Raw genomic sequence first — 14395 nt, forward strand, 5'->3', positions numbered from 1 at the left:
TTTTTATACCTTTTGACATAAACGTGAGCTACAAAATGTATGAAACCTGGTGGTGTTGCATTAAGTGGCAGTAGTTGTCCCCCATCCTCCAAAAAAAGACTCGTTTTGGTCAGATCAGTGCATGGGTAGGACGTGTTGTGTATGGATTCCTTTATTAATAGAATGGTCAGTAAGGATAAAGTACTGCCAAGTTTACATGTGCTTCAGTTTTCTTGTAGCCCTGTGCTTGAGGAATCATCATTAAGTGCAAGTGAATGATGGGCCTCAGCTCCAAGTGCTGGACCTGGGATCAGGGTGCATGGTGAGAGGCTATGGGCAAGCAGCAGCCCTCAAGCCTTCTGCTCTCTGTGGCTGGCTATTTTGCATGTGCCCACCCTTCGGTGTCCTCCTTGATGGCCTCCGTGCTTCTGGAGGGATTTGTCTGCCTTGGTATCTGATCAAAGCCACAGCACAGCTGTGTGGAGGACCGTAAGGTAGCAGAAGGATGCCTTTCAGTGTGACTCAAAACTAATGATGTCGTCTCCTGTGATCAGTAACACCATTTATCTCTATAGCGGGTTGACACTTAAAAATACCAGACCATAGGATAATTTGCCACAAACTGCAGTTTGGTTGTCCTCAAACTGTTTGTGACTTTGCTCAGTAGCGTCAGCCGGAAAAAGAAATGCAGCTTCAAGGCTATGTTCGTGAAATACTGAGAGGAGGAAAAGGAAGCAGTGCTGTTCCCTCTCTTACCCGTGAGCTCTGCAGTTGCAGCATTCATGTAGCAAGTGTGGATGAAATTCCGCTAATCTCAGTGAGGGGGATTTGAATTCTGCCTCCAAATCCTGAGAGAGTTTTCTAACTGGCAAGCTGCTATTAGGCATTTTGGGATGAGCTGTTCTATGCTTTTTGCTTAAAATGTAGGTGCCCTGATTCTGGATGAGGATATGTAGCGAGAGGTTATGGATTCTGTCTTGCTAAGTGTCTGGAGGCAGAGTACTCTATAGGCAGTTCATGTTAAGTGCTTTAATATTAAGTTTTCTGGGTACAGCAGAAGAGACGAAGGCTGTTCTTCATCTGTTCAGCAATCTAGCCTTTTGATACTCTGGCAGCTTGTTTGGCTTGTGTCAAATATCCATGTAGACTCCAAAACAAATGGCTGTATTTTCAAGATTTTTGGAAAAGCAACACTTGTGTGTTGCAACGGAAGATAGAGGTGCCAGTGGGAAATCTGATTGCATGTGATCAAGTGCAGCCCTTGGTTACTGTGTCTAGCTTACAAAGCTGAGCCCCGAAACTGGAGCGCTGGGTCCCATTCCTACTTCTCCCATCTCCACACTTATCTCTTATTCAAGGTATAGCTTAATGTGTGGAAAGTGCATAGACCAAGCATTGGCAGCAGGAGGGGAGTCAACTTTGGTCAAATAGGTAAGTGCCTGTATTAAAAGGACAGGGTTGGTGTAATCTTCCCTAAATTTACTTGCCCAAAAGTTAAAAATCAAGTGGTTCTTAGGTGGACATCTGTCTTCCCTCTGTAGTCAATGCAGTGGGCTTAATATCTCTTAATTTAAAATTCCTGGAGCTTTCTCTGTCCCATCACTAGTCATTGGAAGGGTAGATGTGGCAAGTCATTTCACAGATACCTGTTGTAATGTAAGAGGAATCATCCTCTGGAGGAGCTTCCCCTTTGACTGTAGAGGGTGCTTAAATGACCAGAGGGTTCAAGTTAAGCAAGGAGATGCTCATCCCCAGTCCAGTGAGGATAGCTTCTGGAGGAGGCAGCTAAGGATGTTGTCCTCCTAATTTATGCGTGTACCTTAAATGCTTAAAGCTAGACTGTGCAACAATTGCCTTTTGTTTAAAAGTGGGCTAAAATACTTTAATGAGTATAATTTAAAGGATACCTTTTATCTTGGTCTGGACAAGATCAAAGACATCCAGAAATTACATTAGTATCTGTGGAACAAATGAAGTGCTGTTTGTCTCTTTGGAAGCAATAATGCAACTGAAAACAGTTTTTGAGCCTACTGGACTAAAGTTTTCTCCCTTTGTTACCAGTAAAGTAATACTCAGGGAGTTGAATCCCACATGAATACTGCTGTGCTGCGTGTACTAGATTTTTGTAGGGCAAGGTAGAAACAAAGAGGCTGATCTTTAAACATCTTTATTTTAAACGAAGATATGTCTGGCAACCCAGAAAAAATGTAGCCATGTAAATGGCAAAAGAACTGTAACAATCTCAAATTTGGTACAAGCTTATTGCATCTGTGTTTGTTAAACAACAAAAAAATCCTCCCTCATTAAAAATGCCTTAAGCACTTCCAGCACCTAAAAATGTTTGTTTGTTGTTTTGTTTTTTTTTTTAAAAGACGCTTTTCAGTATAAATACGTTTGCAAAATCAGAGGCTTTTGACTGGATCTGTTTACAAGCATAGTCCAATGGCAGTGTCAGCTGTTGTATCTCCAGGTTGCATTCACAGTTCATTAGAAGTTGAACCCTGGATGCCCATCAAGTCTGATGTAACTATGCTTGTTGCATGGCTAGGAAATGAGACATCTGATACTATGCTTGGCTCTTTACTGATAAAACACTTAAATGTTCCAACTAGAGTAGACCAGAGCACAGAAGAACAAGCTGAGCTCCTTCCATCCTGTGGACGTGTCCCAGGCATGCATACCTACTTCCTGAGTTTCTACTAGCAATTGCAAGAAATAAAAGGCAAATATTGGGGTCTGGATGGTGTAGTAGCTTTTAAAAAGATTGATTTGTTTATCAAAGGCTGATGCAGAGGCCATTGGAAAAACATCAAGGCAAAATACTAATTTCCACTAGTTTTCTGTGTTGGGCCTTCAACTAAAGGAATGATTATTAAAGGAACTGTGACACCAGTAGCCCTTGCAAATGCGTGTGCATGGTGTCTTCAAAGATAGCTCTTCTCCTGCTTCACTAGAGAATATCTTATTTCCCTGCAGGCAGAGCAGTACTTTGTTTGACTCGGGAGCTGGCCAGTACTTGATGGAGAAGAGCAATCCTATGCTCACTGCATAGTGAAGCACTCCTCGCTTCTGCGAGGTATCGGTCACTAGTTGCTGTTGCAGAACCAGGACCTGTGCAGACAGCCTGAAGCAGGAAGGGAGGGCTGCTCCCCAGCACTGAAGATCTCTCGATGCTGCTCATGCAGAAGCATGAGACTCTCCTTCCAGCTTTGGTTGGCTGAAATGCAGCAGGCTGGCTACAGAACCTTCTTCCCTTTCTTGCCAAAGCCCCTGAGAGTAGCTCTGTGGTCTGTACACAGCTCTCCTCTGCGATGCTGCAAAGTGAGTCTTTTGTGAGTCTGCGTGGTTTGTACAAAGAATAGATGCAGAAGCAGTTTCATGTGGAAAGAGAGTAAAATATTCCTTTCAAAGATCTCAGACCCTTAAAAATACCTACCCAACAAACATTGCACCACTATTGGAAAAATCCCTCAGACTGAGGGCTTATAGTAAGAAAATGGCACCCCCATCATCATCTTATTTGGAGGAGAGATTACAGGGAGCCCTGTCCTTGCCATGAAAGTCTGCAAATCCCTGCTCCTGGGGAGCAAGGCAGCAAGGCAGAGAGACAGGTACTGAGAAATCCATCTCAGCCTTTATTTGGACCCTGTGATTCTGTGATGAGTTTTGGGTTAGGCTCGTGAGAAGCACTTCCTTGGTGTATGTTTGCTAACACTGCAAAACATGAGTGTTGACAAACAGCTGGAAAAAGGACTCATCGGTGCACATGGAGAAGGGCTTTAGGGGCACTGACTCAGGTAATGTCTGTCTAAGGCAAAATAAAGGAGCCTTGTAGGAAGCTTGATAAACTGCATTGACAAGTTTTCTGGTGATTTGAGGGGTTTTAACTAAATGGCATTGTGAAGAGTAAGCTCATAGAAAGATGAAGGCGAGATTTGTCCAGGTACTCTCAAAAGTTAACTTTGAGTCTTTTGGTTGCATCTTAAAATGTGATTCAGTGGATAGTCTAGCCTCATGGTTCAGATTACCTTAAAATAACGTTTTCAACTCTGAAAAGTAATGGAGACGACTAAATTATTTTAATCTAAAATGTATTTGAATTTGTTTTAATGAATATATAATTGAATCTAGGAGAATAGTTTTACGAAGCAGTGTTTAGAGCGGACTTGTCCAAACAGTCCAGTAAAGACTTAAAAATCAAGGGGAAGTACATTTTAAGTCAACATATCAAAAGTTAGGTTATTTTTCAGATATAATAAAAACTATTCTCTTACAGGTAGAGGACTGTGCCAGGTTAGGACATTGTAGAGCACGTGGTAAAACAAGCTGTGTTGGCAAAGGTGTTACCATGCCCTGATGTCACAGTGAGTGTGACGTCATGGTATGTGAAATCACTTGGGTCGGTTCTCTGCTAAAAGCATGGTGTAGACATCACAGCAAGTCACTTACTGCATACACCTTGACATACGGCAAGAAAACACATCAGGTCTCCAGAATGGGTTTCTCCCATCCTCAAGGTGGAGCCTCTGGAGAAGTTGATACAGTAAGAGGCAAATCTTATACAATCCTGGCAAAAACACAAGGCTTTCTAAAGCAGTATACAGTTTGTATGGGTTAGTGTAGGTATTGAAATAATAATTTGTGTGTTTGTAGCTGGGAAAAGATTTTTTTTTTTTTTTTTTTAACTGGAGTTTCATCTTTTCACTTGGGGAAGGAGCATGAAATATCAGTAAAACTGATAGGATTCTGATTTGCTGAAGTACATGTAAACAGTCTTTCTCAGGGGATGCTGTTACTCTAATCGGCCGGAAAAGGACTGGCTGTTTCATGAGTAAAAGTGGGTTTTGAGACTTAAAGCTCTAAAACCAGCCTGGGGTGTGTTTCTACTGTAGCTGAGCTAGTTTGCCTTTACTAAATGCTACGCTAATGTAGGTACTGCTAAAACTTCTATGGGTGTATTTGAGACATGTTAAGGTTTATTTGCATTTAAATTTGTATTTTGAAGTCAAACAGTCCTTACAACTGTCATAAACTTTCTTTTGGAATACGGACGCTTGGTAGGTTTTCACTGCACTTGTCTGGTGGGCTTGGTGTGTGCGTGTGTGAGATGCATGCTTCTCTGTATTTGCCAGCTAGGACCAAATCTGGGGCGTGGAAACAGTCACAAATGTGTAATGCACTAACAGTTTTATGTACGTAAGGAACTGATGTTTGATATGAACCTTCAGCAACCGTTCTGTGAATTACCTGTATATGCTTTCCTTTTACTATTCTTTTGTGCTATGCGTTTGTGAGTGTCTGAGTCCTCTTGTACAGCTCTTGTACGCTCCGTGTGGCAGCAGAGTCGCTCTAATGAGAGCAAAGTTGCTGGCAGCCCCTGGGAGGCTCTGGCTGAGGCATGTTCAGCCTCAAACTTTGCATTTCAGGTGAATAGACACCCACACCAGGACAGGGGCTCAGGAGCAAGGCTTGGCCCTTGGCAATGCCGAGGGTCACAGCTGTAGATGGCAAAAGTGTTAGCACCCTTAAAGAAGCTGCTCTTCTAGAGTGCCCGAGACTTTCCCAAGGGGGAGACCTGAATGGCTGAACAAATCCTTTTCTGCTTTGAGGACAATCCTGGAGACATCAGTCGGACTAGCTGCTCCCAGCTGGTTAAGTCAACATGGGGTTGGTTTTTGAGCAGTGGGACTCTGTGAAATGCATATATGAGCCAGCTGGCACGAATGGGACAGACCATAGTCATTGCTGATGTTTTTGTGATGATAGCCTGGATGGTGGTTAGGTTATTAAGAGGTGATTTGCAAATGTTTTGTTCCATTTAGCACACTGTAACTTAGCTGTCACCACTTTGCACTCCTTTGCTCGGTGCTTCTACCCCATCTTATCTGACTTTTTGTAAATGCTAAACTGTCTCCAAAAATCAACACTAGTATCCCATAAGTACATCTGCTTCTTAATTATTGTTATAAGCAAGATTTACCTGCCCTATCAAACACACTTGCGCGGATGCTATTGCTTTCTTCCTTCCCAAGGATGTGGTATTATATATTCATAATGACAAAGCAGAAGCAAGTCTCAGATGCAGATGCTCTCCTGTACCTTAACGGGACTGCATCCTGTTTCTGCCACACCAAATAGAGCATCATTTAAGACTAGTCTTTAAGAACTAGACATGCACAGCAGTAATGAAACCTGCAACATAAAACTAAGTAGCTGGCAGAGCGAGTGAAATGCAGCGCACACGTCCTATGTGTCATGACACGACAAATGCAATCATCTTTAGGACTAAACGAGAGGAACCGTGTCATGGAGAAATGCAATGACTGCATTTTGTTGTGGATTTCTTTTTCGCAGCAGCAAAATCTACTAAAATATTCCAGGAATGTAGCGCCATTTCTAAATGAGATAAGGTACAAATATTGTAACAAATGCATACTGGTTACTAAAATTTTTATTTTGTTATTTTCTTCCAAATTGTGGTTAGAAATTGAATTCTTCGGCTGCAATTGCAGTGAGTAGTAGAAACGAGTAGTAGAAATGAGGCTGTGAAATACTACAATGTGCTGTATGATGCAGGATAGATCTCACGCTACCATTTGGGTTGCAGTGAAAGACAATACATCCATCTTATGATATATAAATCCTACTGGTGAGGAACTAAATATTCTAGGGGCCTAACTTTACCCTGTGAAAATTCAACAGCCCACCCTCTCTTCGTGGCTTGTATGCCCTACTGGCAGACTCAAACACTTGGATGCAAAATTGGAGCCTATCATTGGAGCCTGTCTGAACTAACAAAAACCCTTTCAGGGAGAAATTAGACTACAGTCTCAGGAATACTTTTTTTTTTTTTGTCCCTTCTCAACAGAGGCTGTAGGTATAGCCTTGACTTCCTTCATCTGCTACAGTACTGAGCTGAGCTAATTTTTTGGAGGTCAAGACCATTAAGTCTCTCTCTTTCTCTGCTCTTCTCTGTTGACAAGAGATGGGAGGACAGCCCAGGGGTAGCTTGGTTACACCCTGCTTCTTGCTCAGGGCATACGGTAAAATTCCCTCTAGCCCTTTAAGAAGGGAAGTAACACTATTTCTTTTGGAGGTGGACGGGGGGGAAAAAGAGGAACGGCAAATCACTTTGATAATGTGTAAGCCACAAGCAAGGCAATGGGGACAAGGTACGAGTTTTCATTTGTCTTCTTGAGCAATGCTACGAATAAACCAAGAAGCCAGTAACTTCCATGATGCTCTGCCCTCCCACCTCGCAATGTGATATCGCCTGCATTTCCCATACTTTTACTTTGAGTGATGTCTTGATGACCTCTTCAACGCTAGAATGCTTAATTTTCAAATGAAGGACAGCTCCATGGGTGTTCCTCTTGTCTGGCTCTGTTGACAACCAGAATATGTGACAGCTATTGTTGCAGCTGTGGCGTGGGGGTTTTTTGGTGGATTTTTTTGGTTGGTGTTTTGTTTTTTTTTGGTTTTTCTTTAGTGGACCAGTGTCATTGTATTCATACTTCTGCCTGACTAACGGTTTTGAATTTCAAAACAATCTCATCAGAGACATCTCAGTTAACCAAACACAGTCAATGAAATGTATTTGGCTATCTGAGACTAGATCTACGGTGACAAATTTGCCACCAAGGTTGCTCTTGGGTAACTGGAGACCATGAGAGAGTGCTGTATGCAGGCTCCCAGTACTTTCTGCTTATTTTGCATATTGGAAGGCTAATTTTAGGGAAGGTGAAAAGAGTGATGAGAGCTGCTAGGAATTTTTTAATAAAGTTTTTTGGCAAAATGCAGGGTTCTGTCAAGAAACATTTTTGTTCACAGCATGTTACTTTCATGTTGCTGACAGCATTTCCACTTCCAGAACTGGATTACTAAAGATGGAGAATGTTCAATTTACTGAAAAAAGCTTCTAACTTCCTCTTTAATTGGAGCGTGTGCATGCATGTACGTGCACATACATGCATGTGTGCATGAAAGCTGCGGTTCCTAGCTAGCTGTAATGAATGCAGTGCTTGTCTGTTTTTGATGTGTGTAATGCCTCTTAGTTGACTCTTCCTTTTCTATAAAGAAATCTGCAGCCCTGAGGAGGATGTATGAAGAAATACAGGGTTAAGCCTCTAGCATAGTGGTCAAAATGCTCCTTACCACATTTCTCACTTTAATGGCAAGCTGATTCTTGCAGTCTGACTTTTTGTCATCCAGTGGTACTGCTTATTGCTGAGAAAGAGGACTTAAAATAAGAGAGGGGAGATCAACATTAGTTGAAAACTAATATTTGAGATCCTGATGTATTTTTTTTCATACCATTTCTGAATGCAGTGGTTGTCAAATGTTTTAAAGTAGCTTTCACTCGTTCATAAAGAAGCACCTTACTCTCTAAAGCACTGACCAAGTAGGATCTAAGGAACTTCAAATCAGAGACATCTGTGTGTAAGGAAAATATTTACCTAGAGTTGGAATGAGGGCGGCCGCTACAGTCCTTTCCCTGGGGCTTGGTTTTGTTAACTACACAGTGCTCTAGCCCTTCTGGAACATGCTGTTCTCACCTTTACTCATGCTGAGTAAGGGGAAGGTGTCTCAATCTGAACTAGGTTTGCTACTGCAAGTCTTACACAGTAATTACAGAATGAAACTCTCTCTAGCATGCATATTCTGTTTTGGGGGTGAATAATTGCTCCCTTTAAATGGTATATATGCATTTGTGCATGTGTGTATACATATGCGTGAGGAAGAATAGGGAGGCAAAATATGTAATTATCCAACAGAAGCCTTAGTCTTTCATTATAAATATGGATCATGACTTAGGAAGCCTGAGGACATAAGATATTCATCTGCTGCTTGAATATCTAGTTTTAATCATAGACTTGCCTGAAAGTCCTTATGATAGATGAGCACTGACATTTAAAGTCCTTCTGACGTATACATTGTCTATGTACAGATACAGTGGGCTCTTGCAGCAAAGGGGCTGAGGACAAGAGGATGCTGAATTGAAACAAAGCCAGCCAGTCTTTTCCAAATAGGAAAACTTATCTTCATGCATTAGCAAATGCCTATAGGTAAGGCAAGGATATGTTTTGCATAAATGTCAAATCATTCAATCGAAAGGATAATATTTCTTGAAGCATCAGTGTGGGCACTGGGGAGTAGGCTGGCAGCAAACGTGGATTGCATTTGCAGCACTGGTGCCGGCTTTGGGTGAACTGCTTCATCTCTTCCTGCCCAGCTCCTCTTCTGCTTGTATCTGTTCAGCCTGGTGAGCTTTCCCAAAGAGCAAGCACGCAGTTGTGTAACTGCAAAAGGGAGTCACGAGGCAGTTCTGCCCAGCCTGATGCCTTCATCTTGGTAGAGAAATGTATGAAGTTTAGCAGCCATGCGCGTTATCCTAAACACAGTCATTGTAATCTTAGCTCTGTTAGCTATGGCAGTGAAATCTGCACGTGAAGTACGTGTAAAGAAAAGGTGTTCAAAATGGCATCCCGTCCCCATTGCTGGAGAGGCAGAACCAACATAACATAATATATAATTATCCAGGGCCTACCACACTGAGGACTTGATTATGTTATTAGCCTTTAGGCTGTCCTATAATTAAAGATGAATGCTGGGTAAAATTAATCAACTATTTTGCAGGTTATGCACCTTTCTTTCCATTGACTCCTTTGTGACAGATAGCTACAGGAGTCCTACTGTAGTAAAATACCTCATTTTTTTCCCTTGCAGTTTTTAATTTAATGATCGGTCTAATTTTTTTTTTGTAAACAAATCCATTCAGAGAGGGTTCTGTAATATAGTGTCTGTGAAATGACAGATGTAACTTGCTGTGATGTCTTATAGATATCAGGCTACATCTTGTAGGTGATCGAGCGATGTTTTGTAGACACTTATTCACATCGCTCACCTGAACGTGTGAGTCCTTTTACTATTTAACCCATGGTGTTGCATTGAAGCACAGTACCTGAGTGCGTGGCTATTTGTGGAGTCAGGTGAGTGCTTGTGTCTTCATTGTAAGTACTGAGCCATTGACTGAGAGAAGGCTTTGGCATTCCACTGGCAGAGATATGCAATAACTCCAAATTCTCCCTCTCGAGAGAGAAAGAGGAGATTGTGTGGGGTGTACTGGGTTGTGGTAGCTCAGCTCATGAGTAAACATCTTTTCTCTTTTGCCTTTGGCTGCAGAAAGCCCTGCAAGAGGCTTGACTCTGTAGAGCAGATGAATGCAGATGCTGATGTGTAAGGGAGAAGATGAACTTATAGGGCAAGAGGCCCAATAAATGACATTGACAATTTTATATCCAGAGTCTTTTCTCTGGAAATTATGGATTTTGTTAGCTAATATATCACCTGTACCTTTCCCTGTACTGTGAGAGTTACATCACGTGCTATAGTAGCATGTCATTGTACATGTGTTGTCTTCACAGTCTGCATCTTATGTGTTCAATAGTAAATGATGCATATGAAGAGTCTCCTCTTATTTGGGTTAATCTTTGAATTTGTTCAGAGCAAACTAGGGACTCTTTTGTGAAGAAGCTCATAAAAGCTATAGCATAACTGCTCGGTAATGTTACTGAAGGAAAAAGCTGAAATTATTGAGGAACAATTAGAAATTTCCTTGAGGGAACAGGCATATTATTAAGGGACGAAATTTGATGAGACAAATGACCTTTACTTGTTCCCAATAAAAGTCTAAGCTTTTTATTTTTTCCCCTATCACTTATGGCGTCAGGAAATGCAAGTATAAATCTGTGTGTGACATATTTAGTAAATGATTGCTTCAGCGCTTCAGCGCTCGAAGAAGCAATAACGTAAGGCTGTGTTTGGATAGACAGACCTACACAACTAGACTCCCAAAGGAACTGCCCTTCTGAGGTGCACTGTGCCGGGATATCCTGTTGCTGACAAACTGCTCACAAGCCTGGAGTGGCGCAGTGAGCGCGTTACCCATATTCAGCATCCTGACAAGCTGCGGGGCAGTATGGAAGTGCAATGCCAGGCCAAGCCCACTGCCTTCTAGCAGTGCCTGTAAGTTGTTCTGTCTGCCAACAGAAACTGGGGTACCAACACACCAGGGCATTTTTGGCTTTATTTCAGTGCTCCCTTTTACGTGCTGTGCTGAGTCCTGTGAGCTAAGAGAACTGGCATAGCTGCTGTGGAAACACATGCACACAGTTTTCCTCTCCTATAAAAAGAAATTGCGGTTCCAGCAGGAGGGATTTCATAGGTTACTGTGTGCTTTGTGTGTTTGATTTTATTTAAAAGCTCATCCTTTCTATCTTTTTTTTCTAGTTTAGTATATTTACATAAGGAGTGTTAAGACAGTTGAGCTAAAAGGGAAACGAAAGGCCAATGTTGCAGAAACCAGTGGTACAGATTTTTGTCTCCTTGAGTGTTTTAGCACTATACAAATTTCTCTTCCTGCCCTGTAAGGCAGATGTTGAAGCTGTAACTAAAATTCAGACAACTTTCCTCCCACTGTGGACAGAGCCCTGCTTTCCTAGCACACAGTTTCTTCTACAGCTTACAAGTCTTTCCGTGTTGTGTATCTTGATAGTTAAAGACTAGTTTGGAGGCAGTTCCTCTATTAGCTTGCTTTTACTGAGCAGCTGCAGATCAGAGGTAAGAAAGTGCCATATATAGGCAAAATACAGAGTCAACAAGAAAGTGCCACTTTTTTCTTTTTTTCTTTTTTTTTTTTTCTCTTTGGCAGAGCCTCTGTACATACTAATAAATATGTTTCTGAGCCTACTTTCATTAAATGAGAGGTGAAGAGGATGATGATGCCTAGTTGTTGGAGGAGTGGTGGGATATCTGAGGTATAATCTCAGTTCTTCCCCTGGCCCATGCCTCAGTAACCATATCTGGGATAGTTTATGAAATGGGAAGAAAGGGTCTCCCTTTGGTGCACTTTGGGATCTACAGATAAGGAGTGCTTCATAACAGGAAAATGGTATTGTTAAATGTTGCTTGAAGTTTGGGCAGATGCCAGCTGAACGACTAATACAATGACTTCTTTCTCCAGACACATTGACAGCTGGGTGCACGTTTGGTATTACAGGTATGCCTTTAATTAAGGGATAGGAAGCTCCTAGACGGAGTTGGTATTAACTATCGATGTGGTGGTTTCGCACCTTGGATCAAAGGAAGATGAAAGATAGCGCACTGCAGAGTGCAAAAAAGACGTAATGAGTGTTTTGGAGGGTTTCTCTTTCAGCCGATAGAGCTCATTAAGCTAGTCTGACTGGACAGTATGCACTAGGACAGGTCATAAAATGTGTTGTGTTTCCAAAGCTGATTACATGTCTGATCATGCCAGGATTTTCCTGTTGTGGCCAGATGCTAGTCTGTGAGGAAGTAAGTCAGCATTATGCTGAAAGCAGTCATCCGCTGTTGGCTTGTGAAATTAAGAGAGTTACTGTCAGAGATGTTATCCAAAATAGGATCAATAGTTTGATATGAAACTGAGCTTGCTTTTATGCTGTGCTATGTTGCGTTAATCCCAGTAATATTTTTTTTATGCTGCTGCTACCAGTACTGCTTTCTGTTAGTAACTAGGCTACTTTCTGCACAGTTACGTGTTGTTTGTATAGCACCATGGGGATGTCTTTGATAAGGCCTGAGCCCAAAGCAGTTCATGGGCTCTAATGTCATGGGGGATTTTCCATAGATGATTTTCGTGGAGATTGCTTTTAAGCTCTCGGTCACTGTTTCTATACCAGTGCTACAGATCTTGCCAGGAGACGATAAAAGAAAACTGCACTTAAGTGAAAAGAGTGGTTTCAGCTGAACTAGAATACTCATAGTCTCTCTCATCTTCCTGTGATGTGCTGTCGTTTGCAGCTCCTGGTCTTTTGTACCTGAGGTCTTCAGTTTTTTGTAAGTGTTTACCTAGCATTTTGTAGTCCGGTGGAGTACTGGGATGGATATTATATGGGCTTTCTGGACTTCTTAATTTCCATTGTGTGACTAGAAGGCTAAATATATAAGGCGTAAGAAATTATGAGTGCTTTGATATAAATTGCTGAGTGATCTGCTGCCCTTTTTATCTGCCAGTTACGGATGAGATCCCACAAGCACATTCCAGGCTTCTACCCTAGTTCTCAGGAGGTTCTTGCTGATGGTTGCATCACAGTGTTGCTGTCTTCACCTCAGTCTTTTTGGGCCTCAGCATTTATAAAAGCACCCAAGTAAACCCTACTTTACATCAAAAGCTGTTGTGGGAAGGGATGCCCACAAGAGCATGTGATACACTATGATAATATGGCAATGGGCAAAGTTGTTTGCATACCTAGGGCAGATGATCAGATGTATGGAGCTTCATTCCTTTCTCTGTTAAGACTTGATCCACAGGTCTTTGAAATCCTTCTGGATTTACCTTAATGCAACTCTGTCATAGCATAGTGCTTGGGATGAGGGAAAAAAAAACACCTTTGGGGATGGGCAGGAGAGGATGATGGTGAAATATCACCCTTCTAGTCTTCCTATAGCTCCTGTTACCACTTGTTCCACTGCAATGAACAACTGCAACTACTAGGTAGGCAACCCTGCTCCCAGCCAGACAATACTGCCAAAGCTAGTGGAGAAACGTCTCCGCTGTAATTCTTGCAACTTTTCTGAAGTTTTTTGTATGTTTTGTCATTTCTGGGTATTTTATGTATCATTCTTTGGCTCTGAGAGGAACTAAAAATGAAGTGATGCTATTCCTTTTGTGTGTGCACATGTATTACATGTATGTGTGTTATAATAGCGTGGCTTCCTTGAGAATACATGGCTTGTAAAACTGCCTGCGTATCTGTTCACCTCCCTGGCATGTTAATCAATTTCGGTAAAATACAAGACAGCTAGACATTTCAAAGATAGTTGTGTTGCTTTCCCCTTCCACCTATATTGCAGCCTGCTTATTCCCCTCCTTTATTTTCATTGCTTCTATATTTAGCTTACAGATCTATCCTGGGTGATGCTGATTAAACTGATGTAGGAATTGGGACACTTATGTGACAGTTATACCTATATTTAGAAAATTCTTCTAATAACTTTGATGCCCTATTGAATACCACTTTCCTTACAGTGATGCTTATTTAAAGAGTAGACTATTAATGAGCACCAAGAATTGACGTCCATACTGCAATTAAAACAATTGATTAATTAAGAGTATAATTTAATGCTTACTAACAACATTTGTAACCGTGCAATGCAAAATAAGATTTGTTTGCATCTCTTTGATATAGGCCTAGATCCAAGCTCTGGACCTGAATAATGTTAAGTATCAAAATAATTTTTTTTAATAAAAATTATAATCCAATAAAGTAAGGGTCACACAAAGTTTGTGAACCATATACCAACTTTCAAGAGTACTTGACTTGGCCATGGTAGTGTATAGCAACTAAGCAAAATCTTCCAGCCCCTGCTAACTTCA

General features: G+C 41.5%; 1 protein-coding gene across 1 annotated transcript in view; it reads left to right on the plus strand.

Annotated features, from left to right (window-relative positions):
- The window catches only part of LMNTD1 (lamin tail domain containing 1), a 161544-nt gene that overhangs the window by 692 nt on the left and 146457 nt on the right, over positions 1-14395 (plus strand). The gene's annotated exons all lie outside the window — the stretch shown is intronic.

The sequence above is a fragment of the Chroicocephalus ridibundus genome, chromosome 1 (genome assembly GCF_963924245.1).
Source record: "Chroicocephalus ridibundus chromosome 1, bChrRid1.1, whole genome shotgun sequence".
Classification (NCBI taxonomy): domain Eukaryota; kingdom Metazoa; phylum Chordata; class Aves; order Charadriiformes; family Laridae; genus Chroicocephalus; species Chroicocephalus ridibundus.